The 27898-nt window shown below is 40.6% G+C and overlaps 41 non-coding genes across 41 annotated transcripts; all 41 read left to right on the top strand.

Moving 5' to 3' along the window:
* The first annotated feature begins 450 nt into the window (after positions 1-450).
* On the top strand, positions 451-518 carry TRNAF-GAA (transfer RNA phenylalanine (anticodon GAA)). Its single transcript has one exon. It is a non-coding gene; the product is annotated as a tRNA-Phe (tRNA).
* Positions 519-1253: 735 nt separating this feature from the next.
* Positions 1254-1326, top strand: TRNAF-GAA (transfer RNA phenylalanine (anticodon GAA)). Its single transcript has one exon. It is a non-coding gene; the product is annotated as a tRNA-Phe (tRNA).
* An 865-nt stretch (positions 1327-2191) lies between these two features.
* On the top strand, positions 2192-2264 carry TRNAF-GAA (transfer RNA phenylalanine (anticodon GAA)). Its single transcript has one exon. It is a non-coding gene; the product is annotated as a tRNA-Phe (tRNA).
* A 1132-nt stretch (positions 2265-3396) lies between these two features.
* On the top strand, positions 3397-3469 carry TRNAF-GAA (transfer RNA phenylalanine (anticodon GAA)). The gene has a single exon. It is a non-coding gene; the product is annotated as a tRNA-Phe (tRNA).
* Positions 3470-4588: 1119 nt separating this feature from the next.
* On the top strand, positions 4589-4661 carry TRNAF-GAA (transfer RNA phenylalanine (anticodon GAA)). The gene has a single exon. It is a non-coding gene; the product is annotated as a tRNA-Phe (tRNA).
* An 865-nt stretch (positions 4662-5526) lies between these two features.
* Positions 5527-5599, top strand: TRNAF-GAA (transfer RNA phenylalanine (anticodon GAA)). The gene has a single exon. It is a non-coding gene; the product is annotated as a tRNA-Phe (tRNA).
* Positions 5600-5947: 348 nt separating this feature from the next.
* TRNAF-GAA (transfer RNA phenylalanine (anticodon GAA)) lies at positions 5948-6015 on the top strand. The gene has a single exon. It is a non-coding gene; the product is annotated as a tRNA-Phe (tRNA).
* Positions 6016-6363: 348 nt separating this feature from the next.
* TRNAF-GAA (transfer RNA phenylalanine (anticodon GAA)) lies at positions 6364-6436 on the top strand. The gene has a single exon. It is a non-coding gene; the product is annotated as a tRNA-Phe (tRNA).
* An 865-nt stretch (positions 6437-7301) lies between these two features.
* TRNAF-GAA (transfer RNA phenylalanine (anticodon GAA)) lies at positions 7302-7374 on the top strand. The gene has a single exon. It is a non-coding gene; the product is annotated as a tRNA-Phe (tRNA).
* Positions 7375-7722: 348 nt separating this feature from the next.
* TRNAF-GAA (transfer RNA phenylalanine (anticodon GAA)) lies at positions 7723-7795 on the top strand. The gene has a single exon. It is a non-coding gene; the product is annotated as a tRNA-Phe (tRNA).
* Positions 7796-8410: 615 nt separating this feature from the next.
* On the top strand, positions 8411-8483 carry TRNAF-GAA (transfer RNA phenylalanine (anticodon GAA)). The gene has a single exon. It is a non-coding gene; the product is annotated as a tRNA-Phe (tRNA).
* A 615-nt stretch (positions 8484-9098) lies between these two features.
* On the top strand, positions 9099-9171 carry TRNAF-GAA (transfer RNA phenylalanine (anticodon GAA)). Its single transcript has one exon. It is a non-coding gene; the product is annotated as a tRNA-Phe (tRNA).
* Positions 9172-9519: 348 nt separating this feature from the next.
* On the top strand, positions 9520-9592 carry TRNAF-GAA (transfer RNA phenylalanine (anticodon GAA)). The gene has a single exon. It is a non-coding gene; the product is annotated as a tRNA-Phe (tRNA).
* Positions 9593-9940: 348 nt separating this feature from the next.
* TRNAF-GAA (transfer RNA phenylalanine (anticodon GAA)) lies at positions 9941-10013 on the top strand. Its single transcript has one exon. It is a non-coding gene; the product is annotated as a tRNA-Phe (tRNA).
* Positions 10014-10628: 615 nt separating this feature from the next.
* On the top strand, positions 10629-10701 carry TRNAF-GAA (transfer RNA phenylalanine (anticodon GAA)). Its single transcript has one exon. It is a non-coding gene; the product is annotated as a tRNA-Phe (tRNA).
* A 348-nt stretch (positions 10702-11049) lies between these two features.
* TRNAF-GAA (transfer RNA phenylalanine (anticodon GAA)) lies at positions 11050-11122 on the top strand. The gene has a single exon. It is a non-coding gene; the product is annotated as a tRNA-Phe (tRNA).
* Positions 11123-11470: 348 nt separating this feature from the next.
* TRNAF-GAA (transfer RNA phenylalanine (anticodon GAA)) lies at positions 11471-11543 on the top strand. The gene has a single exon. It is a non-coding gene; the product is annotated as a tRNA-Phe (tRNA).
* Positions 11544-11891: 348 nt separating this feature from the next.
* TRNAF-GAA (transfer RNA phenylalanine (anticodon GAA)) lies at positions 11892-11964 on the top strand. Its single transcript has one exon. It is a non-coding gene; the product is annotated as a tRNA-Phe (tRNA).
* A 348-nt stretch (positions 11965-12312) lies between these two features.
* Positions 12313-12385, top strand: TRNAF-GAA (transfer RNA phenylalanine (anticodon GAA)). Its single transcript has one exon. It is a non-coding gene; the product is annotated as a tRNA-Phe (tRNA).
* Positions 12386-12733: 348 nt separating this feature from the next.
* TRNAF-GAA (transfer RNA phenylalanine (anticodon GAA)) lies at positions 12734-12806 on the top strand. Its single transcript has one exon. It is a non-coding gene; the product is annotated as a tRNA-Phe (tRNA).
* A 615-nt stretch (positions 12807-13421) lies between these two features.
* On the top strand, positions 13422-13494 carry TRNAF-GAA (transfer RNA phenylalanine (anticodon GAA)). The gene has a single exon. It is a non-coding gene; the product is annotated as a tRNA-Phe (tRNA).
* Positions 13495-14109: 615 nt separating this feature from the next.
* Positions 14110-14182, top strand: TRNAF-GAA (transfer RNA phenylalanine (anticodon GAA)). Its single transcript has one exon. It is a non-coding gene; the product is annotated as a tRNA-Phe (tRNA).
* Positions 14183-14797: 615 nt separating this feature from the next.
* On the top strand, positions 14798-14870 carry TRNAF-GAA (transfer RNA phenylalanine (anticodon GAA)). Its single transcript has one exon. It is a non-coding gene; the product is annotated as a tRNA-Phe (tRNA).
* Positions 14871-15485: 615 nt separating this feature from the next.
* Positions 15486-15558, top strand: TRNAF-GAA (transfer RNA phenylalanine (anticodon GAA)). Its single transcript has one exon. It is a non-coding gene; the product is annotated as a tRNA-Phe (tRNA).
* A 348-nt stretch (positions 15559-15906) lies between these two features.
* On the top strand, positions 15907-15979 carry TRNAF-GAA (transfer RNA phenylalanine (anticodon GAA)). The gene has a single exon. It is a non-coding gene; the product is annotated as a tRNA-Phe (tRNA).
* Positions 15980-16594: 615 nt separating this feature from the next.
* On the top strand, positions 16595-16667 carry TRNAF-GAA (transfer RNA phenylalanine (anticodon GAA)). Its single transcript has one exon. It is a non-coding gene; the product is annotated as a tRNA-Phe (tRNA).
* Positions 16668-17015: 348 nt separating this feature from the next.
* On the top strand, positions 17016-17088 carry TRNAF-GAA (transfer RNA phenylalanine (anticodon GAA)). Its single transcript has one exon. It is a non-coding gene; the product is annotated as a tRNA-Phe (tRNA).
* A 615-nt stretch (positions 17089-17703) lies between these two features.
* Positions 17704-17776, top strand: TRNAF-GAA (transfer RNA phenylalanine (anticodon GAA)). Its single transcript has one exon. It is a non-coding gene; the product is annotated as a tRNA-Phe (tRNA).
* Positions 17777-18124: 348 nt separating this feature from the next.
* Positions 18125-18197, top strand: TRNAF-GAA (transfer RNA phenylalanine (anticodon GAA)). Its single transcript has one exon. It is a non-coding gene; the product is annotated as a tRNA-Phe (tRNA).
* Positions 18198-18812: 615 nt separating this feature from the next.
* TRNAF-GAA (transfer RNA phenylalanine (anticodon GAA)) lies at positions 18813-18885 on the top strand. The gene has a single exon. It is a non-coding gene; the product is annotated as a tRNA-Phe (tRNA).
* Positions 18886-19500: 615 nt separating this feature from the next.
* TRNAF-GAA (transfer RNA phenylalanine (anticodon GAA)) lies at positions 19501-19573 on the top strand. The gene has a single exon. It is a non-coding gene; the product is annotated as a tRNA-Phe (tRNA).
* A 348-nt stretch (positions 19574-19921) lies between these two features.
* Positions 19922-19989, top strand: TRNAF-GAA (transfer RNA phenylalanine (anticodon GAA)). The gene has a single exon. It is a non-coding gene; the product is annotated as a tRNA-Phe (tRNA).
* A 348-nt stretch (positions 19990-20337) lies between these two features.
* TRNAF-GAA (transfer RNA phenylalanine (anticodon GAA)) lies at positions 20338-20410 on the top strand. Its single transcript has one exon. It is a non-coding gene; the product is annotated as a tRNA-Phe (tRNA).
* Positions 20411-20758: 348 nt separating this feature from the next.
* TRNAF-GAA (transfer RNA phenylalanine (anticodon GAA)) lies at positions 20759-20831 on the top strand. The gene has a single exon. It is a non-coding gene; the product is annotated as a tRNA-Phe (tRNA).
* Positions 20832-21179: 348 nt separating this feature from the next.
* On the top strand, positions 21180-21252 carry TRNAF-GAA (transfer RNA phenylalanine (anticodon GAA)). The gene has a single exon. It is a non-coding gene; the product is annotated as a tRNA-Phe (tRNA).
* A 598-nt stretch (positions 21253-21850) lies between these two features.
* Positions 21851-21923, top strand: TRNAF-GAA (transfer RNA phenylalanine (anticodon GAA)). The gene has a single exon. It is a non-coding gene; the product is annotated as a tRNA-Phe (tRNA).
* Positions 21924-22392: 469 nt separating this feature from the next.
* Positions 22393-22460, top strand: TRNAF-GAA (transfer RNA phenylalanine (anticodon GAA)). The gene has a single exon. It is a non-coding gene; the product is annotated as a tRNA-Phe (tRNA).
* A 1389-nt stretch (positions 22461-23849) lies between these two features.
* TRNAF-GAA (transfer RNA phenylalanine (anticodon GAA)) lies at positions 23850-23922 on the top strand. Its single transcript has one exon. It is a non-coding gene; the product is annotated as a tRNA-Phe (tRNA).
* Positions 23923-25742: 1820 nt separating this feature from the next.
* TRNAF-GAA (transfer RNA phenylalanine (anticodon GAA)) lies at positions 25743-25815 on the top strand. Its single transcript has one exon. It is a non-coding gene; the product is annotated as a tRNA-Phe (tRNA).
* A 1382-nt stretch (positions 25816-27197) lies between these two features.
* TRNAF-GAA (transfer RNA phenylalanine (anticodon GAA)) lies at positions 27198-27270 on the top strand. Its single transcript has one exon. It is a non-coding gene; the product is annotated as a tRNA-Phe (tRNA).
* Positions 27271-27618: 348 nt separating this feature from the next.
* On the top strand, positions 27619-27686 carry TRNAF-GAA (transfer RNA phenylalanine (anticodon GAA)). The gene has a single exon. It is a non-coding gene; the product is annotated as a tRNA-Phe (tRNA).
* The last annotated feature ends 212 nt before the right edge of the window (positions 27687-27898 follow it).

The following is a 27898-nucleotide window of genomic DNA, read 5'->3' as shown; positions in this document are numbered from 1 at the left end:
CTATGAATCGTGTCCCAGAAAAATCTAAATTCTTTGAAATTTTGGGGTGTATCAAAGCTTCCCTTCTCCCCGGATGTTTAGTCTCTGGATTCCCCAGGGCTGAATGTCGGGTTCCGCTGAGCACATTTCCTCTCCTTGCTTGCTGTAAGTTTTAATGGTCAAAGTACTATTTTAATCTACAATTTCTGATTGTAACAAAAGTTCCCTTTTTATTAAAGTGTTACGATTTTACATTATGTTGCGACAACTCTTTATCCATCCAAAAGTGAGAAAGGACAGCCTGTAAAGATCCGGAGTCGCAAAAAATATCAAGATCTTAAAGCTCCCTTTTTATTAAAGTGTTACGATTTTACATTATGTTGCGACAACTCTTTATCCATCCAAAAGTGAGAAAGGACAGCCTGTAAAGATCCGGAGTCGCAAAAAATATCAAGATCTTAAAGTGCATAAGCCGAAATAGCTCAGTTGGGAGAGCGTTAGACTGAAGATCTAAAGGTCCCTGGTCCCGGGTTTCGGCAGGTACTACTTTTCTTATAACTATGAATCGTGTCCCAGAAAAATCTAAATTCTTTGAAATTTTGGGGTGTATCAAAGCTTCCCTTCTCCCCGGATGTTTAGTCACTGGATTCCCAGGGCTGAATGTCGGGTTCCGCTGAGCACATTTCCTCTCCTTGCTTGCTGTAAGTTTTAATGGTCAAAGTACTATTTTAATCTACAATTTCTGATTGTAACAAAAGCTCCCTTTTTATTAAAGTGTTACGATTTTACATTATGTTGCGGCAACTCTTTATCCATCCAAAAGTGAGAAAGGACAGCCTGTAAAGATCCGGAGTCGCAAAAAATTTTTGGGTGTCTCAAAGCTTCCCTTCTCCCCGGATGTTTAGTCTCTGGATTCCCCAGGGCTGAATGTCGGGTTCCGCTGAGCACATTTCCTCTCCTTGCTTGCTGTAAGTTTTAATGGTCAAAGTACTATTTTAATCTACAATTTCTGATTGTAACAAAAGCTCCCTTTTTATTAAAGTGTTACGATTTTACATTATGTTGCGGCAACTCTTTATCCATCCAAAAGTGAGAAAGGACAGCCTGTAAAGATCCGGAGTCGCAAAAAATATCAAGATCTTAAAGCTCCCTTTTTATCAAAGTGTTACGATTTTACATTATGTTGCGACAACTCTTTATCCATCCAAAAGTGAGAAAGGACAGCCTGTAATGATCCGGAGTCGCAGAAAATATCAAGATCTTAAAGCGCATAAGCCGAAATAGCTCAGTTGGGAGAGCGTTAGACTGAAGATCTAAAGGTCCCTGGTTCGATCCCGGGTTTCGGCAGGTACTACTTTTCTTATAACTATGAATCGTGTCCCAGAATAATCTAAATTCTTTGGGATTTTGGGGTGTCTCAAAGCTTCCCTTCTCCCCGGATGTTTAGTCTCTGGATTCCCCAGGGCTGAATGTCGGGTTCCGCTGAGCACATTTCCTCTCCTTGCTTGCTGTAAGTTTAAATGGTCAAAGTACTATTTTAATCTACAATTTCTGATTGTAACAAAAGTTCCCTTTTTATTAAAGTGTTACGATTTTACATTATGTTGCGACAACTCTTTTGAATCGTGTCACAGAATAATCTAAATTCTTTGGGATTTTGGGGTGTCTCAAAGCTTCCCTTCTCCCCGGATGTTTAGTCTCTGGATTCCCCAGGGCTGAATGTCGGGTTCCGCTGAGCACATTTCCTCTCCTTGCTTGCTGTAAGTTTTAATGGTCAAAGTACTATTTTAATCTACAATTTCTGATTGTAACAAAAGCTCCCTTTTTATTAAAGTGTTACGATTTTACATTATGTTGCGACAACTCTTTATCCATCCAAAAGTGAGAAAGGACAGCCTGTAAAGATCCGGAGTCGCAAAAAATTTTGGGGTGTCTCAAAGCTTCCCTTCTCCCCGGATGTTTAGTCTCTGGATTCCCCAGGGCTGAATGTCGGGTTCCGCTGAGCACATTTCCTCTCCTTGCTTGCTGTAAGTTTTAATGGTCAAAGTACTATTTTAATCTACAATTTCTGATTGTAACAAAAGCTCCCTTTTTATTAAAGTGTTACGATTTTACATTATGTTGCGACAACTCTTTATCCATCCAAAAGTGAGAAAGGACAGCCTGTAATGATCCGGAGTCGCAAAAAATATCAAGATCTTAAAGTGCATAAGCCGAAATAGCTCAGTTGGGAGAGCGTTAGACTGAAGATCTAAAGGTCCCTGGTTCGATCCCGGGTTTCGGCAGGTACTACTTTTCTTATAACTATGAATCGTGTCCCAGAATAATCAAAATTCTTTGGGATTTTGGGGTGTCTCAAAGCTTCCCTTCTCCCCGGATGTTTAGTCTCTGGATTCCCCAGGGCTGAATGTCGGGTTCCGCTGAGCACATTTCCTCTCCTTGCTTGCTGTAAGTTTTAATGGTCAAAGTACTATTTTAATCTACAATTTCTGATTGTAACAAAAGTTCCCTTTTTATTAAAGTGTTACGATTTTACATTATGTTGCGACAACTCTTTTGAATCGTGTCACAGAATAATCTAAATTCTTTGGGATTTTGGGGTGTCTCAAAGCTTCCCTTCTCCCCGGATGTTTAGTCTCTGGATTCCCCAGGGCTGAATGTCGGGTTCCGCTGAGCACATTTCCTCTCCTTGCTTGCTGTAAGTTTTAATGGTCAAAGTACTATTTTAATCTACAATTTCTGATTGTAACAAAAGCTCCCTTTTTATTAAAGTGTTACGATTTTACATTATGTTGCGGCAACTCTTTATCCATCCAAAAGTGAGAAAGGACAGCCTGTAAAGATCCGGAGTCGCAAAAAATTTTGGGGTGTCTCAAAGCTTCCCTTCTCCCCGGATGTTTAGTCTCTGGATTCCCCAGGGCTGAATGTCGGGTTCCGCTGAGCACATTTCCTCTCCTTGCTTGCTGTAAGTTTTAATGGTCAAAGTACTATTTTAATCTACAATTTCTGATTGTAACAAAAGCTCCCTTTTTATTAAAGTGTTACGATTTTACATTATGTTGCGACAACTCTTTATCCATCCAAAAGTGAGAAAGGACAGCCTGTAAAGATCCGGAGTCGCAAAAAATTTTGGGGTGTCTCAAAGCTTCCCTTCTCCCCGGATGTTTAGTCTCTGGATTCCCCAGGGCTGAATGTCGGGTTCCACTGAGCACATTTCCTCTCCTTGCTTGCTGTAAGTTTTAATGGTCAAAGTACTATTTTAATCTACAATTTCTGATTGTAACAAAAGTTCCCTTTTTATCAAAGTGTTACGATTTTACATTATGTTGCGACAACTCTTTATCCATCCAAAAGTGAGAAAGGACAGCCTGTAATGATCCGGAGTCGCAGAAAATATCAAGATCTTAAAGCGCATAAGCCGAAATAGCTCAGTTGGGAGAGCGTTAGACTGAAGATCTAAAGGTCCCTGGTTCGATCCCGGGTTTCGGCAGGTACTACTTTTCTTATAACTATGAATCGTGTCCCAGAATAATCTAAATTCTTTGGGATTTTGGGGTGTCCCGGGTTTCGGCAGGTACTACTTTTCTTATAACTATGAATCGTGTCCCAGAAAAATCTAAATTCTTTGAAATTTTGGGGTGTATCAAAGCTTCCCTTCTCCCCGGATGTTTAGTCTCTGGATTCCCCAGGGCTGAATGTCGGGTTCCGCTGAGCACATTTCCTCTCCTTGCTTGCTGTAAGTTTTAATGGTCAAAGTACTATTTTAATCTACAATTTCTGATTGTAACAAAAGTTCCCTTTTTATTAAAGTGTTACGATTTTACATTATGTTGCGACAACTCTTTATCCATCCAAAAGTGAGAAAGGACAGCCTGTAAAGATCCGGAGTCGCAAAAAATATCAAGATCTTAAAGTGCATAAGCCGAAATAGCTCAGTTGGGGGAGCGTTAGACTGAAGATCTAAAGGTCTCAGGGTCGATCCCGGGTTTCTGCAGGTACTACTTTTCTTATAACTATGAATCGTGTCACAGAATAATCTAAATTCTTTGGGATTTTGGGGTGTCTCAAAGCTTCCCTTCTCCCCGGATGTTTAGTCTCTGGATTCCTCAGGGCTGAATGTCGGGTTCCGCTGAGCACATTTCCTCTCCTTGCTTGCTGTAAGTTTTAATGGTCAAAGTACTATTTTAATCTACAATTTCTGATTGTAACAAAAGCTCCCTTTTTATTAAAGTGTTACGATTTTACATTATGTTGCGACAACTCTTTATCCATCCAAAAGTGAGAAAGGACAGCCTGTAAAGATCCGGAGTCGCAAAAAATTTTGGGGTGTCTCAAAGCGTCCCTTCTCCCCGGATGTTTAGTCTCTGGATTCCCCAGGGCTGAATGTCGGGTTCCGCTGAGCACATTTCCTCTCCTTGCTTGCTGTAAGTTTTAATGGACAAAGTACTATTTTAATCTACAATTTCTGATTGTAACAAAAGTTCCCTTTTTATCAAAGTGTTACGATTTTACATTATGTTGCGACAACTCTTTATCCATCCAAAAGTGAGAAAGGACAGCCTGTAATGATCCGGAGTCGCAAAAAATATCAAGATCTTAAAGCGCATAAGCCGAAATAGCTCAGTTGGGAGAGCGTTAGACTGAAGATCTAAAGGTCCCTGGTTCGATCCCGGGTTTCGGCAGGTACTACTTTTCTTATAACTATGAATCGTGTCCCAGAATAATCTAAATTCTTTGGGATTTTGGGGTGTCTCAAAGCTTCCCTTCTCCCCGGATGTTTAGTGACTGGATTCCCCAGGGCTGAATATCGGGTTCCGCTGAGCACATTTCCTCTCCTTGCTTGCTGTAAGTTTTAATGGTCAAAGTACTATTTTAATCTACAATTTCTGATTGTAACAAAAGCTCCCTTTTTATTAAAGTGTTACGATTTTACATTATGTTGCGACAACTCTTTTGAATCGTGTCACAGAATAATCTAAATTCTTTGGGATTTTGGGGTGTCTCAAAGCTTCCCTTCTCCCCGGATGTTTAGTCTCTGGATTCCCCAGGGCTGAATGTCGGGTTCCGCTGAGCACGTTTCCTCTCCTTGCTTGCTGTAAGTTTTAATGGTCAAAGTACTATTTTAATCTACAATTTCTGATTGTAACAAAAGCTCCCTTTTTATTAAAGTGTTACGATTTTACATTATGTTGCGGCAACTCTTTATCCATCCAAAAGTGAGAAAGGACAGCCTGTAAAGATCCGGAGTCGCAAAAAATTATGGGGTGTCTCAAAGCTTCCCTTCTCCCCGGATGTTTAGTCTCTGGATTCCCCAGGGCTGAATGTCGGGTTCCGCTGAGCACATTTCCTCTCCTTGCTTGCTGTAAGTTTTAATGGTCAAAGTACTATTTTAATCTACAATTTCTGATTGTAACAAAAGCTTCCTTTTTATTAAAGTGTTACGATTTTACATTATGTTGCGACAACTCTTTATCCATCCAAAAGTGAGAAAGGACAGCCTGTAATGATCCGGAGTCGCAAAAAATATCAAGATCTTAAAGTGCATAAGCCGAAATAGCTCAGTTGGGAGAGCGTTAGACTGAAGATCTAAAGGTCCCTGGTTCGATCCCGGGTTTTGGCAGGTACTACTTTTCTTATAACTATGAATCGTGTCCCAGAATAATCTAAATTCTTTGGGATTTTGGGGTGTCTCAAAGCTTCCCTTCTCCCCGGATGTTTAGTCTCTGGATTCCCCAGGGCTGAATGTCGGGTTCCGCTGAGCACATTTCCTCTCCTTGCTTGCTGTAAGTTTTAATGGTCAAAGTACTATTTTAATCTACAATTTTTGATTGTAACAAAAGTTCCCTTTTTATTAAAGTGTTACGATTTTACATTATGTTGCGACAACTCTTTATCCATCCAAAAGTGAGAAAGGACAGCCTGTAAAGATCCGGAGTCGCAAAAAATATCAAGATCTTAAAGTGCATAAGCCGAAATAGCTCAGTTGGGAGAGCGTTAGACTGAAGATCTAAAGGTCCCTGGTCCCGGGTTTCGGCAGGTACTACTTTTCTTATAACTATGAATCGTGTCCCAGAAAAATCTAAATTCTTTGAAATTTTGGGGTGTATCAAAGCTTCCCTTCTCCCCGGATGTTTAGTCTCTGGATTCCCCAGGGCTGAATGTCGGGTTCCGCTGAGCACATTTCCTCTCCTTGCTTGCTGTAAGTTTTAATGGTCAAAGTACTATTTTAATCTACAATTTCTGATTGTAACAAAAGTTCCCTTTTTATCAAAGTGTTACGATTTTACATTATGTTGCGACAACTCTTTATCCATCCAAAAGTGAGAAAGGACAGCCTGTAAATATCCGGAGTCGCAAAAAATATCAAGATTTTAAAGTGTGTAAGCCGAAATAGCTCAGTTGGGAGAGCGTTAGACTGAAGATCTAAAGGTCCCTGGTTCGATCCCGGGTTTCGGCAGGTACTACTCTTCTTATAACTATGAATCGTGTCACAGAATACTCTAAATTCTTTGGGATTTTGGGGTGTCTCAAAGCTTCCCTTCTCCCCGGATGTTTAGTCTCTGGATTCCCCAGGGCTGAATGTCGGGTTCCGCTGAGCACATTTCCTCTCCTTGCTTGCTGTAAGTTTTAATGGTCAAAGTACTATTTTAATCTACAATTTCTGATTGTAACAAAAGTTCCCTTTTTATTAAAGTGTTACGATTTTACATTATGTTGCGACAACTCTTTTGAATCGTGTCACAGAATAATCTAAATTCTTTGGGATTTTGGGGTGTCTCAAAGCTTCCCTTCTCCCCGGATGTTTAGTCTCTGGATTCCCCAGGGCTGAATGTCGGGTTCCGCTGAGCACATTTCCTCTCCTTGCTTGCTGTAAGTTTTAATGGTCAAAGTACTATTTTAATCTACAATTTCTGATTGTAACAAAAGCTCCCTTTTTATTAAAGTGTTACGATTTTACATTATGTTGCGGCAACTCTTTATCCATCCAAAAGTGAGAAAGGACAGCCTGTAAAGATCCGGAGTCGCAAAAAATTTTGGGGTGTCTCAAAGCTTCCCTTCTCCCCGGATGTTTAGTCTCTGGATTCCCCAGGGCTGAATGTCGGGTTCCGCTGAGCACATTTCCTCTCCTTGCTTGCTGTAAGTTTTAATGGTCAAAGTACTATTTTAATCTACAATTTCTGATTGTAACAAAAGCTCCCTTTTTATTAAAGTGTTACGATTTTACATTATGTTGCGACAACTCTTTATCCATCCAAAAGTGAGAAAGGACAGCCTGTAATGATCCGGAGTCGCAAAAAATATCAAGATCTTAAAGTGCATAAGCCGAAATAGCTCAGTTGGGAGAGCGTTAGACAGAAGATCTAAAGGTCCCTGGTTCGATCCCGGGTTTCGGCAGGTACTACTTTTCTTATAACTATGAATCGTGTCCCAGAATAATCTAAATTCTTTGGGATTTTGGGGTGTCTCAAAGCTTCCCTTCTCCCCGGATGTTTAGTCTCTGGATTCCCCAGGGCTGAATGTCGGGTTCCGCTGAGCACATTTCCTCTCCTTGCTTGCTGTAAGTTTTAATGGTCAAAGTACTATTTTAATCTACAATTTCTGATTGTAACAAAAGTTCCCTTTTTATCAAAGTGTTACGATTTTACATTATGTTGCGACAACTCTTTATCCATCCAAAAGTGAGAAAGGACAGCCTGTAAATATCCGGAGTCGCAAAAAATATCAAGATTTTAAAGTGTGTAAGCCGAAATAGCTCAGTTGGGAGAGCGTTAGACTGAAGATCTAAAGGTCCCTGGTTCGATCCCGGGTTTCGGCAGGTACTACTTTTCTTATAACTATGAATCGTGTCACAGAATAATCTAAATTCTTTGGGATTTTGGGGTGTCTCAAAGCTTCCCTTCTCCCCGGATGTTTAGTCTCTGGATTCCCCAGGGCTGAATGTCGGGTTCCGCTGAGCACGTTTCCTCTCCTTGCTTGCTGTAAGTTTTAATGGTCAAAGTACTATTTTAATCTACAATTTCTGATTGTAACAAAAGCTCCCTTTTTATTAAAGTGTTACGATTTTACATTATGTTGCGACAACTCTTTATCCATCCAAAAGTGAGAAAGGACAGCCTGTAAAGATCCGGAGTCGCAAAAAATTATGGGGTGTCTCAAAGCTTCCCTTCTCCCCGGATGTTTAGTCTCTGGATTCCCCAGGGCTGAATGTCGGGTTCCGCTGAGCACATTTCCTCTCCTTGCTTGCTGTAAGTTTTAATGGTCAAAGTACTATTTTAATCTACAATTTCTGATTGTAACAAAAGCTCCCTTTTTATTAAAGTGTTACGATTTTACATTATGTTGCGACAACTCTTTATCCATCCAAAAGTGAGAAAGGACAGCCTGTAATGATCCGGAGTCGCAAAAAATATCAAGATCTTAAAGTGCATAAGCCGAAATAGCTCAGTTGGGAGAGCGTTAGACTGAAGATCTAAAGGTCCCTGGTTCGATCCCGGGTTTCGGCAGGTACTACTTTTCTTATAACTATGAATCGTGTCCCAGAATAATCTAAATTCTTTGGGATTTTGGGGTGTCTCAAAGCTTCCCTTCTCCCCGGATGTTTAGTCTCTGGATTCCCCAGGGCTGAATGTCGGGTTCCGCTGAGCACGTTTCCTCTCCTTGCTTGCTGTAAGTTTTAATGGTCAAAGTACTATTTTAATCTACAATTTCTGATTGTAACAAAAGCTCCCTTTTTATTAAAGTGTTACGATTTTACATTATGTTGCGGCAACTCTTTATCCATCCAAAAGTGAGAAAGGACAGCCTGTAAAGATCCGGAGTCGCAAAAAATTATGGGGTGTCTCAAAGCTTCCCTTCTCCCCGGATGTTTAGTCTCTGGATTCCCCAGGGCTGAATGTCGGGTTCCGCTGAGCACATTTCCTCTCCTTGCTTGCTGTAAGTTTTAATGGTCAAAGTACTATTTTAATCTACAATTTCTGATTGTAACAAAAGCTCCCTTTTTATTAAAGTGTTACTATTTTACATTATGTTGCGACAACTCTTTATCCATCCAAAAGTGAGAAAGGACAGCCTGTAATGATCCGGAGTCGCAAAAAATATCAAGATCTTAAAGTGCATAAGCCGAAATAGCTCAGTTGGGAGAGCGTTAGACTGAAGATCTAAAGGTCCCTGGTTCGATCCCGGGTTTCGGCAGGTACTACTTTTCTTATAACTATGAATCGTGTCCCAGAATAATCTAAATTCTTTGGGATTTTGGGGTGTCTCAAAGCTTCCCTTCTCCCCGGATGTTTAGTCTCTGGATTCCCCAGGGCTGAATGTCGGGTTCCGCTGATCACGTTTCCTCTCCTTGCTTGCTGTAAGTTTTAATGGTCAAAGTACTATTTTAATCTACAATTTCTGATTGTAACAAAAGTTCCCTTTTTATCAAAGTGTTACGATTTTACATTATGTTGCGACAACTCTTTATCCATCCAAAAGTGAGAAAGGACAGCCTGTAAATATCCGGAGTCGCAAAAAATATCAAGATTTTAAAGTGTGTAAGCCGAAATAGCTCAGTTGGGAGAGCGTTAGACTGAAGATCTAAAAGTCCCTGGTTCGATCCCGGGTTTCGGCAGGTACTACTTTTCTTATAACTATGAATCGTGTCACAGAATACTCTAAATTCTTTGGGATTTTGGGGTGTCTCAAAGCTTCCCTTCTCCCCGGATGTTTAGTCTCTGGATTCCCCAGGGCTGAATGTCGGGTTCCGCTGAGCACATTTCCTCTCCTTGCTTGCTGTAAGTTTTAATGGTCAAAGTACTATTTTAATCTACAATTTCTGATTGTAACAAAAGCTCCCTTTTTATTAAAGTGTTACGATTTTACATTATGTTGCGACAACTCTTTATCCATCCAAAAGTGAGAAAGGACAGCCTGTAATGATCCGGAGTCGCAAAAAATATCAAGATCTTAAAGTGCATAAGCCGAAATAGCTCAGTTGGGAGAGCGTTAGACTGAAGATCTAAAGGTCCCTGGTTCGATCCCGGGTTTCGGCAGGTACTACTTTTCTTATAACTATGAATCGTGTCCCAGAATAATCTAAATTCTTTGGGATTTTGGGGTGTCTCAAAGCTTCCCTTCTCCCCGGATGTTTAGTCTCTGGATTCCCCAGGGCTGAATGTCGGGTTCCGCTGAGCACGTTTCCTCTCCTTGCTTGCTGTAAGTTTTAATGGTCAAAGTACTATTTTAATCTACAATTTCTGATTGTAACAAAAGCTCCCTTTTTATTAAAGTGTTACGATTTTACATTATGTTGCGGCAACTCTTTATCCATCCAAAAGTGAGAAAGGACAGCCTGTAAAGATCCGGAGTCGCAAAAAATTATGGGGTGTCTCAAAGCTTCCCTTCTCCCCGGATGTTTAGTCTCTGGATTCCCCAGGGCTGAATGTCGGGTTCCGCTGAGCACATTTCCTCTCCTTGCTTGCTGTAAGTTTTAATGGTCAAAGTACTATTTTAATCTACAATTTCTGATTGTAACAAAAGCTCCCTTTTTATTAAAGTGTTACTATTTTACATTATGTTGCGACAACTCTTTATCCATCCAAAAGTGAGAAAGGACAGCCTGTAATGATCCGGAGTCGCAAAAAATATCAAGATCTTAAAGTGCATAAGCCGAAATAGCTCAGTTGGGAGAGCGTTAGACTGAAGATCTAAAGGTCCCTGGTTCGATCCCGGGTTTCGGCAGGTACTACTTTTCTTATAACTATGAATCGTGTCCCAGAATAATCTAAATTCTTTGGGATTTTGGGGTGTCTCAAAGCTTCCCTTCTCCCCGGATGTTTAGTCTCTGGATTCCCCAGGGCTGAATGTCGGGTTCCGCTGATCACGTTTCCTCTCCTTGCTTGCTGTAAGTTTTAATGGTCAAAGTACTATTTTAATCTACAATTTCTGATTGTAACAAAAGTTCCCTTTTTATCAAAGTGTTACGATTTTACATTATGTTGCGACAACTCTTTATCCATCCAAAAGTGAGAAAGGACAGCCTGTAAATATCCGGAGTCGCAAAAAATATCAAGATTTTAAAGTGTGGAAGCCGAAATAGCTCAGTTGGGAGAGCGTTAGACTGAAGATCTAAAAGTCCCTGGTTCGATCCCGGGTTTCGGCAGGTACTACTTTTCTTATAACTATGAATCGTGTCACAGAATACTCTAAATTCTTTGGGATTTTGGGGTGTCTCAAAGCTTCCCTTCTCCCCGGATGTTTAGTCTCTGGATTCCCCAGGGCTGAATGTCGGGTTCCGCTGAGCACATTTCCTCTCCTTGCTTGCTGTAAGTTTTAATGGTCAAAGTACTATTTTAATCTACAATTTCTGATTGTAACAAAAGCTCCCTTTTTATTAAAGTGTTACGATTTTACATTATGTTGCGACAACTCTTTATCCATCCAAAAGTGAGAAAGGACAGCCTGTAAATATCCGGAGTCGCAAAAAATATCAAGATTTTAAAGTGTGTAAGCCGAAATAGCTCAGTTGGGAGAGCGTTAGACTGAAGATCTAAAAGTCCCTGGTTCGATCCCGGGTTTCGGCAGGTACTACTTTTCTTATAACTATGAATCGTGTCCCAGAATAATCTAAATTCTTTGGGATTTTGGGGTGTCTCAAAGCTTCCCTTCTCCCCGGATGTTTAGTCTCTGGATTCCCCAGGGCTGAATGTCGGGTTCCGCTGATCACGTTTCCTCTCCTTGCTTGCTGTAAGTTTTAATGGTCAAAGTACTATTTTAATCTACAATTTCTGATTGTAACAAAAGTTCCCTTTTTATCAAAGTGTTACGATTTTACATTATGTTGCGACAACTCTTTATCCATCCAAAAGTGAGAAAGGACAGCCTGTAAATATCCGGAGTCGCAAAAAATATCAAGATTTTAAAGTGTGTAAGCCGAAATAGCTCAGTTGGGAGAGCGTTAGACTGAAGATCTAAAAGTCCCTGGTTCGATCCCGGGTTTCGGCAGGTACTACTTTTCTTATAACTATGAATCGTGTCACAGAATACTCTAAATTCTTTGGGATTTTGGGGTGTCTCAAAGCTTCCCTTCTCCCCGGATGTTTAGTCTCTGGATTCCCCAGGGCTGAATGTCGGGTTCCGCTGAGCACATTTCCTCTCCTTGCTTGCTGTAAGTTTTAATGGTCAAAGTACTATTTTAATCTACAATTTCTGATTGTAACAAAAGCTCCCTTTTTATTAAAGTGTTACGATTTTACATTATGTTGCGACAACTCTTTATCCATCCAAAAGTGAGAAAGGACAGCCTGTAATGATCCGGAGTCGCAAAAAATATCAAGATCTTAAAGTGCATAAGCCGAAATAGCTCAGTTGGGAGAGCGTTAGACTGAAGATCTAAAGGTCCCTGGTTCGATCCCGGGTTTCGGCAGGTACTACTTTTCTTATAACTATGAATCGTGTCCCAGAATAATCTAAATTCTTTGGGATTTTGGGGTGTCTCAAAGCTTCCCTTCTCCCCGGATGTTTAGTCTCTGGATTCCCCAGGGCTGAATGTCGGGTTCCGCTGAGCACATTTCCTCTCCTTGCTTGCTGTAAGTTTTAATGGTCAAAGTACTATTTTAATCTACAATTTCTGATTGTAACAAAAGCTCCCTTTTTATTAAAGTGTTACGATTTTACATTATGTTGCGACAACTCTTTATCCATCCAAAAGTGAGAAAGGACAGCCTGTAATGATCCGGAGTCGCAAAAAATATCAAGATCTTAAAGTGCATAAGCCGAAATAGCTCAGTTGGGAGAGCGTTAGACAGAAGATCTAAAGGTCCCTGGTTCGATCCCGGGTTTCGGCAGGTACTACTTTTCTTATAACTATGAATCGTGTCCCAGAATAATCTAAATTCTTTGGGATTTTGGGGTGTCTCAAAGCTTCCCTTCTCCCCGGATGTTTAGTCTCTGGATTCCCCAGGGCTGAATGTCGGGTTCCGCTGAGCACGTTTCCTCTCCTTGCTTGCTGTAAGTTTTAATGGTCAAAGTACTATTTTAATCTACAATTTCTGATTGTAACAAAAGCTCCCTTTTTATTAAAGTGTTACGATTTTACATTATGTTGCGGCAACTCTTTATCCATCCAAAAGTGAGAAAGGACAGCCTGTAAAGATCCGGAGTCGCAAAAAATTATGGGGTGTCTCAAAGCTTCCCTTCTCCCCGGATGTTTAGTCTCTGGATTCCCCAGGGCTGAATGTCGGGTTCCGCTGAGCACATTTCCTCTCCTTGCTTGCTGTAAGTTTTAATGGTCAAAGTACTATTTTAATCTACAATTTCTGATTGTAACAAAAGCTCCCTTTTTATTAAAGTGTTACTATTTTACATTATGTTGCGACAACTCTTTATCCATCCAAAAGTGAGAAAGGACAGCCTGTAATGATCCGGAGTCGCAAAAAATATCAAGATCTTAAAGTGCATAAGCCGAAATAGCTCAGTTGGGAGAGCGTTAGACTGAAGATCTAAAGGTCCCTGGTTCGATCCCGGGTTTCGGCAGGTACTACTTTTCTTATAACTATGAATCGTGTCCCAGAATAATCTAAATTCTTTGGGATTTTGGGGTGTCTCAAAGCTTCCCTTCTCCCCGGATGTTTAGTCTCTGGATTCCCCAGGGCTGAATGTCGGGTTCCGCTGAGCACGTTTCCTCTCCTTGCTTGCTGTAAGTTTTAATGGTCAAAGTACTATTTTAATCTACAATTTCTGATTGTAACAAAAGCTCCCTTTTTATTAAAGTGTTACGATTTTACATTATGTTGCGGCAACTCTTTATCCATCCAAAAGTGAGAAAGGACAGCCTGTAAAGATCCGGAGTCGCAAAAAATTATGGGGTGTCTCAAAGCTTCCCTTCTCCCCGGATGTTTAGTCTCTGGATTCCCCAGGGCTGAATGTCGGGTTCCGCTGAGCACATTTCCTCTCCTTGCTTGCTGTAAGTTTTAATGGTCAAAGTACTATTTTAATCTACAATTTCTGATTGTAACAAAAGCTCCCTTTTTATTAAAGTGTTACTATTTTACATTATGTTGCGACAACTCTTTATCCATCCAAAAGTGAGAAAGGACAGCCTGTAATGATCCGGAGTCGCAAAAAATATCAAGATCTTAAAGTGCATAAGCCGAAATAGCTCAGTTGGGAGAGCGTTAGACTGAAGATCTAAAGGTCCCTGGTTCGATCCCGGGTTTCGGCAGGTACTACTTTTCTTATAACTATGAATCGTGTCCCAGAATAATCTAAATTCTTTGGGATTTTGGGGTGTCTCAAAGCTTCCCTTCTCCCCGGATGTTTAGTCTCTGGATTCCCCAGGGCTGAATGTCGGGTTCCGCTGAGCACGTTTCCTCTCCTTGCTTGCTGTAAGTTTTAATGGTCAAAGTACTATTTTAATCTACAATTTCTGATTGTAACAAAAGCTCCCTTTTTATTAAAGTGTTACGATTTTACATTATGTTGCGGCAACTCTTTATCCATCCAAAAGTGAGAAAGGACAGCCTGTAAAGATCCGGAGTCGCAAAAAATTATGGGGTGTCTCAAAGCTTCCCTTCTCCCCGGATGTTTAGTCTCTGGATTCCCCAGGGCTGAATGTCGGGTTCCGCTGAGCACATTTCCTCTCCTTGCTTGCTGTAAGTTTTAATGGTCAAAGTACTATTTTAATCTACAATTTCTGATTGTAACAAAAGCTCCCTTTTTATTAAAGTGTTACTATTTTACATTATGTTGCGACAACTCTTTATCCATCCAAAAGTGAGAAAGGACAGCCTGTAATGATCCGGAGTCGCAAAAAATATCAAGATCTTAAAGTGCATAAGCCGAAATAGCTCAGTTGGGAGAGCGTTAGACTGAAGATCTAAAGGTCCCTGGTTCGATCCCGGGTTTCGGCAGGTACTACTTTTCTTATAACTATGAATCGTGTCCCAGAATAATCTAAATTCTTTGGGATTTTGGGGTGTCTCAAAGCTTCCCTTCTGCCCCGATGTTTAGTCTCTGGATTCCCCAGGGCTGAATGTCGGGTTCCGCTGAGCACATTTCCTCTCCTTGCTTGCTGTAAGTTTTAATGGTCAAAGTACTATTTTAATCTACAATTTCTGATTGTAACAAAAGCTCCCTTTTTATTAAAGTGTTACGATTTTACATTATGTTGCGGCAACTCTTTATCCATCCAAAAGTGAGAAAGGACAGCCTGTAAAGATCCGGAGTCGCAAAAAATTATGGGGTGTCTCAAAGCTTCCCTTCTCCCCGGATGTTTAGTCTCTGGATTCCCCAGGGCTGAATGTCGGGTTCCGCTGAGCACATTTCCTCTCCTTGCTTGCTGTAAGTTTTAATGGTCAAAGTACTATTTTAATCTACAATTTCTGATTGTAACAAAAGCTCCCTTTTTATTAAAGTGTTACTATTTTACATTATGTTGCGACAACTCTTTATCCATCCAAAAGTGAGAAAGGACAGCCTGTAATGATCCGGAGTCGCAAAAAATATCAAGATCTTAAAGTGCATAAGCCGAAATAGCTCAGTTGGGAGAGCGTTAGACTGAAGATCTAAAGGTCCCTGGTTCGATCCCGGGTTTCGGCAGGTACTACTTTTCTTATAACTATGAATCGTGTCCCAGAATAATCTAAATTCTTTGGGATTTTGGGGTGTCTCAAAGCTTCCCTTCTCCCCGGATGTTTAGTCTCTGGATTCCCCAGGGCTGAATGTCGGGTTCCGCTGAGCACATTTCCTCTCCTTGCTTGCTGTAAGTTTTAATGGTCAAAGTACTATTTTAATCTACAATTTCTGATTGTAACAAAAGCTCCCTTTTTATTAAAGTGTTACGATTTTACATTATGTTGCGACAACTCTTTATCCATCCAAAAGTGAGAAAGGACAGCCTGTAATGATCCGGAGTCGCAAAAAATATCAAGATCTTAAAGTGCATAAGCCGAAATAGCTCAGTTGGGAGAGCGTTAGACTGAAGATCTAAAGGTCCCTGGTTCGATCCCGGGTTTCGGCAGGTACTACTTTTCTTATAACTATGAATCGTGTCCCAGAATAATCTAAATTCTTTGGGATTTTGGGGTGTCTCAAAGCTTCCCTTCTCCCCGGATGTTTAGTCTCTGGATTCCCCAGGGCTGAATGTCGGGTTCCGCTGAGCACGTTTCCTCTCCTTGCTTGCTGTAAGTTTTAATGGTCAAAGTACTATTTTAATCTACAATTTCTGATTGTAACAAAAGCTCCCTTTTTATTAAAGTGTTACGATTTTACATTATGTTGCGGCAACTCTTTATCCATCCAAAAGTGAGAAAGGACAGCCTGTAAAGATCCGGAGTCGCAAAAAATTATGGGGTGTCTCAAAGCTTCCCTTCTCCCCGGATGTTTAGTCTCTGGATTCCCCAGGGCTGAATGTCGGGTTCCGCTGAGCACATTTCCTCTCCTTGCTTGCTGTAAGTTTTAATGGTCAAAGTACTATTTTAATCTACAATTTCTGATTGTAACAAAAGCTCCCTTTTTATTAAAGTGTTACTATTTTACATTATGTTGCGACAACTCTTTATCCATCCAAAAGTGAGAAAGGACAGCCTGTAATGATCCCGAGTCGCAAAAAATATCAAGATCTTAAAGTGCATAAGCCGAAATAGCTCAGTTGGGAGAGCGTTAGACTGAAGATCTAAAGGTCCCTGGTTCGATCCCGGGTTTCGGCAGGTACTACTTTTCTTATAACTATGAATCGTGTCCCAGAATAATCTAAATTCTTTGGGATTTTGGGGTGTCTCAAAGCTTCCCTTCTCCCCGGATGTTTAGTCTCTGGATTCCCCAGGGCTGAATGTCGGGTTCCGCTGAGCACATTTCCTCTCCTTGCTTGCTGTAAGTTTTAATGGTCAAAGTACTATTTTAATCTACAATTTCTGATTGTAACAAAAGCTCCCTTTTTATTAAAGTGTTACGATTTTACATTATGTTGCGACAACTCTTTATCCATCCAAAAGTGAGAAAGGACAGCCTGTAATGATCCGGAGTCGCAAAAAATATCAAGATCTTAAAGTGCATAAGCCGAAATAGCTCAGTTGGGAGAGCGTTAGACTGAAGAGCTAAAGGTCCCTGGTTCGATCCCGGGTTTCGGCAGGTACTACTTTTCTTATAACTATGAATCGTGTCCCAGAATAATCTAAATTCTTTGGGATTTTGGGGTGTCTCAAAGCTTCCCTTCTCCCCGGATGTTTAGTCTCTGGATTCCCCAGGGCTGAATGTCGGGTTCCGCTGAGCACGTTTCCTCTCCTTGCTTGCTGTAAGTTTTAATGGTCAAAGTACTATTTTAATCTACAATTTCTGATTGTAACAAAAGCTCCCTTTTTATTAAAGTGTTACGATTTTACATTATGTTGCGGCAACTCTTTATCCATCCAAAAGTGAGAAAGGACAGCCTGTAAAGATCCGGAGTCGCAAAAAATTATGGGGTGTCTCAAAGCTTCCCTTCTCCCCGGATGTTTAGTCTCTGGATTCCCCAGGGCTGAATGTCGGGTTCCGCTGAGCACATTTCCTCTCCTTGCTTGCTGTAAGTTTTAATGGTCAAAGTACTATTTTAATCTACAATTTCTGATTGTAACAAAAGCTCCCTTTTTATTAAAGTGTTACTATTTTACATTATGTTGCGACAACTCTTTATCCATCCAAAAGTGAGAAAGGACAGCCTGTAATGATCCGGAGTCGCAAAAAATATCAAGATCTTAAAGTGCATAAGCCGAAATAGCTCAGTTGGGAGAGAGTTAGACTGAAGATCTAAAGGTCCCTGGTTCGATCCCGGGTTTCGGCAGGTACTACTTTTCTTATAACTATGAATCGTGTCCCAGAATAATCTAAATTCTTTGGGATTTTGGGGTGTCTCAAAGCTTCCCTTCTCCCCGGATGTTTAGTCTCTGGATTCCCCAGGGCTGAATGTCGGGTTCCGCTGAGCACGTTTCCTCTCCTTGCTTGCTGTAAGTTTTAATGGTCAAAGTACTATTTTAATCTACAATTTCTGATTGTAACAAAAGTTCCCTTTTTATCAAAGTGTTACGATTTTACATTATGTTGCGACAACTCTTTATCCATCCAAAAGTGAGAAAGGACAGCCTGTAAATATCCGGAGTCGCAAAAAATATCAAGATTTTAAAGTGTGTAAGCCGAAATAGCTCAGTTGGGAGAGCGTTAGACTGAAGATCTAAAGGTCCCTGGTTCAATCCCGGGTTTCGGCAGGTACTACTTTTCTTATAACTATGAATCGTGTCACAGAATACTCTAAATTCTTTGGGATTTTGGGGTGTCTCAAAGCTTCCCTTCTCCCCGGATGTTTAGTCTCTGGATTCCCCAGGGCTGAATGTCGGGTTCCGCTGAGCACATTTCCTCTCCTTGCTTGCTGTAAGTTTTAATGGTCAAAGTACTATTTTAATCTACAATTTCTGATTGTAACAAAAGCTCCCTTTTTATTAAAGTGTTACGATTTTACATTATGTTGCGGCAACTCTTTATCCATCCAAAAGTGAGAAAGGACAGCCTGTAAAGATCCGGAGTCGCAAAAAATTATGGGGTGTCTCAAAGCTTCCCTTCTCCCCGGATGTTTAGTCTCTGGATTCCCCAGGGCTGAATGTCGGGTTCCGCTGAGCACATTTCCTCTCCTTGCTTGCTGTAAGTTTTAATGGTCAAAGTACTATTTTAATCTACAATTTCTGATTGTAACAAAAGCTCCCTTTTTATTAAAGTGTTACTATTTTACATTATGTTGCGACAACTCTTTATCCATCCAAAAGTGAGAAAGGACAGCCTGTAATGATCCGGAGTCGCAAAAAATATCAAGATCTTAAAGTGCATAAGCCGAAATAGCTCAGTTGGGAGAGCGTTAGACTGAAGATCTAAAGGTCCCTGGTTCGATCCCGGGTTTCGGCAGGTACTACTTTTCTTATAACTATGAATCGTGTCCCAGAATAATCTAAATTCTTTGGGATTTTGGGGTGTCTCAAAGCTTCCCTTCTCCCCGGATGTTTAGTCTCTGGATTCCCCAGGGCTGAATGTCGGGTTCCGCTGAGCACGTTTCCTCTCCTTGCTTGCTGTAAGTTTTAATGGTCAAAGTACTATTTTAATCTACAATTTCTGATTGTAACAAAAGCTCCCTTTTTATTAAAGTGTTACGATTTTACATTATGTTGCGGCAACTCTTTATCCATCCAAAAGTGAGAAAGGACAGCCTGTAAAGATCCGGAGTCGCAAAAAATTATGGGGTGTCTCAAAGCTTCCCTTCTCCCCGGATGTTTAGTCTCTGGATTCCCCAGGGCTGAATGTCGGGTTCCGCTGAGCACATTTCCTCTCCTTGCTTGCTGTAAGTTTTAATGGTCAAAGTACTATTTTAATCTACAATTTCTGATTGTAACAAAAGCTCCCTTTTTATTAAAGTGTTACTATTTTACATTATGTTGCGACAACTCTTTATCCATCCAAAAGTGAGAAAGGACAGCCTGTAATGATCCGGAGTCGCAAAAAATATCAAGATCTTAAAGTGCATAAGCCGAAATAGCTCAGTTGGGAGAGCGTTAGACTGAAGATCTAAAGGTCCCTGGTTCGATCCCGGGTTTCGGCAGGTACTACTTTTCTTATAACTATGAATCGTGTCCCAGAATAATCTAAATTCTTTGGGATTTTGGGGTGTCTCAAAGCTTCCCTTCTCCCCGGATGTTTAGTCTCTGGATTCCCCAGGGCTGAATGTCGGGTTCCGCTGAGCACATTTCCTCTCCTTGCTTGCTGTAAGTTTTAATGGTCAAAGTACTATTTTAATCTACAATTTCTGATTGTAACAAAAGCTCCCTTTTTATTAAAGTGTTACGATTTTACATTATGTTTCGACAACTCTTTATCCATCCAAAAGTGAGAAAGGACAGCCTGTAAAGATGCGGAGTCGCAAAAAATATCAAGATCTTAAAGTGCATAAGCCGAAATAGCTCAGTTGGGAGAGCGTTAGACTGAAGATCTAAAGGTCCCTGGTCCCGGGTTTCGGCAGGTACTACTTTTCTTATAACTATGAATCGTGTCCCAGAAAAATCTAAATTCTTTGAAATTTTGGGGTGTATCAAAGCTTCCCTTCTCCCCGGATGTTTAGTCTCTGGATTCCCCAGGGCTGAATGTCGGGTTACGCTGAGCACATTTCCTCTCCTTGCTTGCTGTAAGTTTTAATGGTCAAAGTACTATTTTAATCTATAATTTCTGATTGTAACAAAAGCTCCCTTTTTATCAAAGTGTTACGATTTTACATTATGTTGCGACAACTCTTTATCCATCCAAAAGTGAGAAAGGACAGCCTGTAAATATCCGGAGTCGCAAAAAATATCAAGATTTTAAAGTGTGTAAGCCGAAATAGCTCAGTTGGGAGAGCGTTAGACTGAAGATCTAAAGGTCCCTGGTTCGATCCCGGGTTTCAGCAGGTACTACTCTTCTTATAACTATGAATCGTGTCACAGAATACTCTAAATTCTTTGGGATTTTGGGGTGTCTCAAAGCTTCCCTTCTCCCCGGATGTTTAGTCTCTGGATTCCCCAGGGCTGAATGTCGGGTTCCGCTGAGCACATTTCCTCTCCTTGCTTGCTGTAAGTTTTAATGGTCAAAGTACTATTTTAATCTATAATTTCTGATTGTAACAAAAGCTCCCTTTTTATTAAAGTGTTACGATTTTACATTATGTTGCGACAACTCTTTATCCATCCAAAAGTGAGAAAGGACAGCCTGTAATGATCCGGAGTCGCAAAAAATATCAAGATCTTAAAGTACATAAGCCGAAATAGCTCAGTTGGGAGAGCGTTAGACTGAAGATCTAAAGGTCCCTGGTTTGATCCCGGGTTTCGGCAGGTACTACTTTTCTTATAACTATGAATCGTGTCCCAGAATAATCTAAATTCTTTGGGATTTTGGGGTGTCTCAAAGCTTCCCTTCTCCCCGGATGTTTAGTCTCTGGATTCCCCAGGGCTGAATGTCGGGTTCCGCTGAGCACATTTCCTCTCCTTGCTTGCTGTAAGTTTTAATGGTCAAAGTACTATTTTAATCTACAATTTCTGATTGTAACAAAAGTTCCCTTTTTATTAAAGTGTTACGATTTTACATTATGTTGCGACAACTCTTTATCCATCCAAAAGTGAGAAAGGACAGCCTGTAAAGATCCGGAGTCGCAAAAAATATCAAGATCTTAAAGTGCATAAGCCGAAATAGCTCAGTTGGGAGAGCGTTAGACTGAAGATCTAAAAGTCCCTGGTTCGATCCCGGGTTTCGGCAGGTACTACTTTTCTTATAACTATGAATCGTGTCCCAGAAAAATCTAAATTCTTTGAAATTTTGGGGTGTATCAAAGCTTCCCTTCTCCCCGGATGTTTAGTCTCTGGATTCCCCAGGGCTGAATGTCGGGTTCCGCTGAGCACATTTCCTCTCCTTGCTTGCTGTAAGTTTTAATGGTCAAAGTACTATTTTAATCTACAATTTCTGATTGTAACAAAAGTTCCCTTTTTATTAAAGTGTTACGATTTTACATTATGTTGCGACAACTCTTTTGAATCGTGTCACAGAATAATCTAAATTCTTTGGGATTTTGGGGTGTCTCAAAGCTTCCCTTCTCCCCGGATGTTTAGTCTCTGGATTCCCCAGGGCTGAATGTCGGGTTCCGCTGAGCACATTTCCTCTCCTTGCTTGCTGTAAGTTTTAATGGTCAAAGTACTATTTTAATCTACAATTTCTGATTGTAACAAAAGTTCCCTTTTTATTAAAGTGTTACGATTTTACATTATGTTGCGACAACTCTTTATCCATCCAAAAGTGAGAAAGGACAGCCTGTAATGATCCGGAGTCGCAGAAAATATCAAGATCTTAAAGCGCATAAGCCGAAATAGCTCAGTTGGGAGAGCGTTAGACTGAAGATCTAAAGGTCCCTGGTTCGATCCCGGGTTTCGGCAGGTACTACTTTTCTTATAACTATGAATCGTGTCCCAGAAAAATCTAAATTCTTTGAAATTTTGGGGTGTATCAAAGCTTCCCTTCTCCCCGGATGTTTAGTCTCTGGATTCCCCAGGGCTGAATGTCGGGTTCCGCTGAGCACATTTCCTCTCCTTGCTTGCTGTAAGTTTTTATGGTCAAAGTACTATTTTAATCTACAATTTCTGATTGTAACAAAAGTTCCCTTTTTATTAAAGTGTTACGATTTTACATTATGTTGCGACAACTCTTTATCCATCCAAAAGTGAGAAAGGACAGCCTGTAAAGATCCGGAGTCGCAAAAAATATCAAGATCTTAAAGCTCCCTTTTTATTAAAGTGTTACGATTTTACATTATGTTGCGACAACTCTTTATCCATCCAAAAGTGAGAAAGGACAGCCTGTAAAGATCCGGAGTCGCAAAAAATATCAAGATCTTAAAGTGCATAAGCCGAAATAGCTCAGTTGGGAGAGCGTTAGACTGAAGATCTAAAGGTCCCTGGTCCCGGGTTTCGGCAGGTACTACTTTTCTTATAACTATGAATCGTGTCCCAGAAAAATCTAAATTCTTTGAAATTTTGGGGTGTATCAAAGCTTCCCTTCTCCCCGGATGTTTAGTCACTGGATTCCCAGGGCTGAATGTCGGGTTCCGCTGAGCACATTTCCTCTCCTTGCTTGCTGTAAGTTTTAATGGTCAAAGTACTATTTTAATCTACAATTTCTGATTGTAACAAAAGCTCCCTTTTTATTAAAGTGTTACGATTTTACATTATGTTGCGGCAACTCTTTATCCATCCAAAAGTGAGAAAGGACAGCCTGTAAAGATCCGGAGTCGCAAAAAATTTTTGGGTGTCTCAAAGCTTCCCTTCTCCCCGGATGTTTAGTCTCTGGATTCCCCAGGGCTGAATGTCGGGTTCCGCTGAGCACATTTCCTCTCCTTGCTTGCTGTAAGTTTTAATGGTCAAAGTACTATTTTAATCTACAATTTCTGATTGTAACAAAAGCTCCCTTTTTATTAAAGTGTTACGATTTTACATTATGTTGCGGCAACTCTTTATCCATCCAAAAGTGAGAAAGGACAGCCTGTAAAGATCCGGAGTCGCAAAAAATATCAAGATCTTAAAGCTCCCTTTTTATCAAAGTGTTACGATTTTACATTATGTTGCGACAACTCTTTATCCATCCAAAAGTGAGAAAGGACAGCCTGTAAATATCCGGAGTCGCAAAAAATATCAAGATCTTAAAGTGCATAAGCCGAAATAGCTCAGTTGGGAGAGCGTTAGACTGAAGATCTAACTACTTTTCTTATAACTATGAATCGTGTCACAGAATACTCTAAATTCTTTGGGATTTTGGGGTGTCTCAAAGCTTCCCTTCTCCCCGGATGTTTAGTCTCTGGATTCCCCAGGGCTGAATGTCGGGTTCCGCTGAGCACATTTCCTCTCCTTGCTTGCTGTAAGTTTTAATGGTCAAAGTACTATTTTAATCTACAATTTCTGATTGTAACAAAAGCTCCCTTTTTATTAAAGTGTTACGATTTTACATTATGTTGCGGCAACTCTTTATCCATCCAAAAGTGAGAAAGGACAGCCTGTAAAGATCCGGAGTCGCAAAAAATTTTGGGGTGTCTCAAAGCTTCCCTTCTCCCCGGATGTTTAGTCTCTGGATTCCCCAGGGCTGAATGTCGGGTTCCGCTGAGCACATTTCCTCTCCTTGCTTGCTGTAAGTTTTAATGGTCAAAGTACTATTTTAATCTACAATTTCTGATTGTAACAAAAGCTCCCTTTTTATTAAAGTGTTACGATTTTACATTATGTTGCGACAACTCTTTATCCATCCAAAAGTGAGAAAGGACAGCCTGTAATGATCCGGAGTCGCAAAAAATATCAAGATCTTAAAGTGCATAAGCCGAAATAGCTCAGTTGGGAGAGCGTTAGACTGAAGATCTAAAGGTCCCTGGTTCGATCCCGGGTTTCGGCAGGTACTACTTTTCTTATAACTATGAATCGTGTCCCAGAATAATCAAAATTCTTTGGGATTTTGGGGTGTCTCAAAGCTTCCCTTCTCCCCGGATGTTTAGTCTCTGGATTCCCCAGGGCTGAATGTCGGGTTCCGCTGAGCACATTTCCTCTCCTTGCTTGCTGTAAGTTTTAATGGTCAAAGTACTATTTTAATCTACAATTTCTGATTGTAACAAAAGTTCCCTTTTTATTAAAGTGTTACGATTTTACATTATGTTGCGACAACTCTTTTGAATCGTGTCACAGAATAATCTAAATTCTTTGGGATTTTGGGGTGTCTCAAAGCTTCCCTTCTCCCCGGATGTTTAGTCTCTGGATTCCCCAGGGCTGAATGTCGGGTTCCGCTGAGCACATTTCCTCTCCTTGCTTGCTGTAAGTTTTAATGGTCAAAGTACTATTTTAATCTACAATTTCTGATTGTAACAAAAGCTCCCTTTTTATTAAAGTGTTACGATTTTACATTATGTTGCGGCAACTCTTTATCCATCCAAAAGTGAGAAAGGACAGCCTGTAAAGATCCGGAGTCGCAAAAAATTTTGGGGTGTCTCAAAGCTTCCCTTCTCCCCGGATGTTTAGTCTCTGGATTCCCCAGGGCTGAATGTCGGGTTCCGCTGAGCACATTTCCTCTCCTTGCTTGCTGTAAGTTTTAATGGTCAAAGTACTATTTTAATCTACAATTTCTGATTGTAACAAAAGCTCCCTTTTTATTAAAGTGTTACGATTTTACATTATGTTGCGACAACTCTTTATCCATCCAAAAGTGAGAAAGGACAGCCTGTAAAGATCCGGAGTCGCAAAAAATTTTGGGGTGTCTCAAAGCTTCCCTTCTCCCCGGATGTTTAGTCTCTGGATTCCCCAGGGCTGAATGTCGGGTTCCGCTGAGCACATTTCCTCTCCTTGCTTGCTGTAAGTTTTAATGGTCAAAGTACTATTTTAATCTACAATTTCTGATTGTAACAAAAGTTCCCTTTTTATTAAAGTGTTACGATTTTACATTATGTTGCGACAACTCTTTATCCATCCAAAAGTGAGAAAGGACAGCCTGTAAAGATCCGGAGTCGCAAAAAATATCAAGATCTTAAAGTGCATAAGCCGAAATAGCTCAGTTGGGGGAGCGTTAGACTGAAGATCTAAAGGTCTCAGGGTCGATCCCGGGTTTCTGCAGGTACTACTTTTCTTATAACTATGAATCGTGTCACAGAATAATCTAAATTCTTTGGGATTTTGGGGTGTCTCAAAGCTTCCCTTCTCCCCGGATGTTTAGTCTCTGGATTCCTCAGGGCTGAATGTCGGGTTCCGCTGAGCACATTTCCTCTCCTTGCTTGCTGTAAGTTTTAATGGTCAAAGTACTATTTTAATCTACAATTTCTGATTGTAACAAAAGCTCCCTTTTTATTAAAGTGTTACGATTTTACATTATGTTGCGACAACTCTTTATCCATCCAAAAGTGAGAAAGGACAGCCTGTAAAGATCCGGAGTCGCAAAAAATTTTGGGGTGTCTCAAAGCTTCCCTTCTCCCCGGATGTTTAGTCTCTGGATTCCCCAGGGCTGAATGTCGGGTTCCGCTGAGCACATTTCCTCTCCTTGCTTGCTGTAAGTTTTAATGGACAAAGTACTATTTTAATCTACAATTTCTGATTGTAACAAAAGTTCCCTTTTTATCAAAGTGTTACGATTTTACATTATGTTGCGACAACTCTTTATCCATCCAAAAGTGAGAAAGGACAGCCTGTAATGATCCGGAGTCGCAAAAAATATCAAGATCTTAAAGCGCATAAGCCGAAATAGCTCAGTTGGGAGAGCGTTAGACTGAAGATCTAAAGGTCCCTGGTTCGATCCCGGGTTTCGGCAGGTACTACTTTTCTTATAACTATGAATCGTGTCCCAGAATAATCTAAATTCTTTGGGATTTTGGGGTGTCTCAAAGCTTCCCTTCTCCCCGGATGTTTAGTGACTGGATTCCCTAGGGCTGAATATCGGGTTCCGCTGAGCACATTTCCTCTTCTTGCTTGCTGTAAGTTTTAATGGTCAAAGTACTATTTTAATCTACAATTTCTGATTGTAACAAAAGCTCCCTTTTTATTAAAGTGTTACGATTTTACATTATGTTGCGACAACTCTTTTGAATCGTGTCACAGAATAATCTAAATTCTTTGGGATTTTGGGGTGTCTCAAAGCTTCCCTTCTCCCCGGATGTTTAGTCTCTGGATTCCCCAGGGCTGAATGTCGGGTTCCGCTGAGCACGTTTCCTCTCCTTGCTTGCTGTAAGTTTTAATGGTCAAAGTACTATTTTAATCTACAATTTCTGATTGTAACAAAAGCTCCCTTTTTATTAAAGTGTTACGATTTTACATTATGTTGCGGCAACTCTTTATCCATCCAAAAGTGAGAAAGGACAGCCTGTAAAGATCCGGAGTCGCAAAAAATTATGGGGTGTCTCAAAGCTTCCCTTCTCCCCGGATGTTTAGTGACTGGATTCCCTAGGGCTGAATATCGGGTTCCGCTGAGCACATTTCCTCTCCTTGCTTGCTGTAAGTTTTAATGGTCAAAGTACTATTTTAATCTACAATTTCTGATTGTAACAAAAGCTCCCTTTTTATTAAAGTGTTACGATTTTACATTATGTTGCGACAACTCTTTTGAATCGTGTCACAGAATAATCTAAATTCTTTGGGATTTTGGGGTGTCTCAAAGCTTCCCTTCTCCCCGGATGTTTAGTCTCTGGATTCCCCAGGGCTGAATGTCGGGTTCCGCTGAGCACGTTTCCTCTCCTTGCTTGCTGTAAGTTTTAATGGTCAAAGTACTATTTTAATCTACAATTTCTGATTGTAACAAAAGCTCCCTTTTTATTAAAGTGTTACGATTTTACATTATGTTGCGGCAACTCTTTATCCATCCAAAAGTGAGAAAGGACAGCCTGTAAAGATCCGGAGTCGCAAAAAATTATGGGGTGTCTCAAAGCTTCCCTTCTCCCCGGATGTTTAGTCTCTGGATTCCCCAGGGCTGAATGTCGGGTTCCGCTGAGCACATTTCCTCTCCTTGCTTGCTGTAAGTTTTAATGGTCAAAGTACTATTTTAATCTACAATTTCTGATTGTAACAAAAGCTTCCTTTTTATTAAAGTGTTACGATTTTACATTATGTTGCGACAACTCTTTATCCATCCAAAAGTGAGAAAGGACAGCCTGTAATGATCCGGAGTCGCAAAAAATATCAAGATCTTAAAGTGCATAAGCCGAAATAGCTCAGTTGGGAGAGCGTTAGACTGAAGATCTAAAGGTCCCTGGTTCGATCCCGGGTTTTGGCAGGTACTACTTTTCTTATAACTATGAATCGTGTCCCAGAATAATCTAAATTCTTTGGGATTTTGGGGTGTCTCAAAGCTTCCCTTCTCCCCGGATGTTTAGTCTCTGGATTCCCCAGGGCTGAATGTCGGGTTCCGCTGAGCACATTTCCTCTCCTTGCTTGCTGTAAGTTTTAATGGTCAAAGTACTATTTTAATCTACAATTTTTGATTGTAACAAAAGTTCCCTTTTTATTAAAGTGTTACGATTTTACATTATGTTGCGACAACTCTTTATCCATCCAAAAGTGAGAAAGGACAGCCTGTAAAGATCCGGAGTCGCAAAAAATATCAAGATCTTAAAGTGCATAAGCCGAAATAGCTCAGTTGGGAGAGCGTTAGACTGAAGATCTAAAGGTCCCTGGTCCCGGGTTTCGGCAGGTACTACTTTTCTTATAACTATGAATCGTGTCCCAGAAAAATCTAAATTCTTTGAAATTTTGGGGTGTATCAAAGCTTCCCTTCTCCCCGGATGTTTAGTCTCTGGATTCCCCAGGGCTGAATGTCGGGTTCCGCTGAGCACATTTCCTCTCCTTGCTTGCTGTAAGTTTTAATGGTCAAAGTACTATTTTAATCTACAATTTCTGATTGT

The sequence above is a fragment of the Rhinoderma darwinii genome, chromosome 7 (assembly GCF_050947455.1).
Source record: "Rhinoderma darwinii isolate aRhiDar2 chromosome 7, aRhiDar2.hap1, whole genome shotgun sequence".
Lineage (NCBI taxonomy): Eukaryota > Metazoa > Chordata > Amphibia > Anura > Rhinodermatidae > Rhinoderma > Rhinoderma darwinii.
Note: the sequence above shows the minus strand (reverse complement) of the source record. Positions and strands in the feature narration are given on the sequence as shown.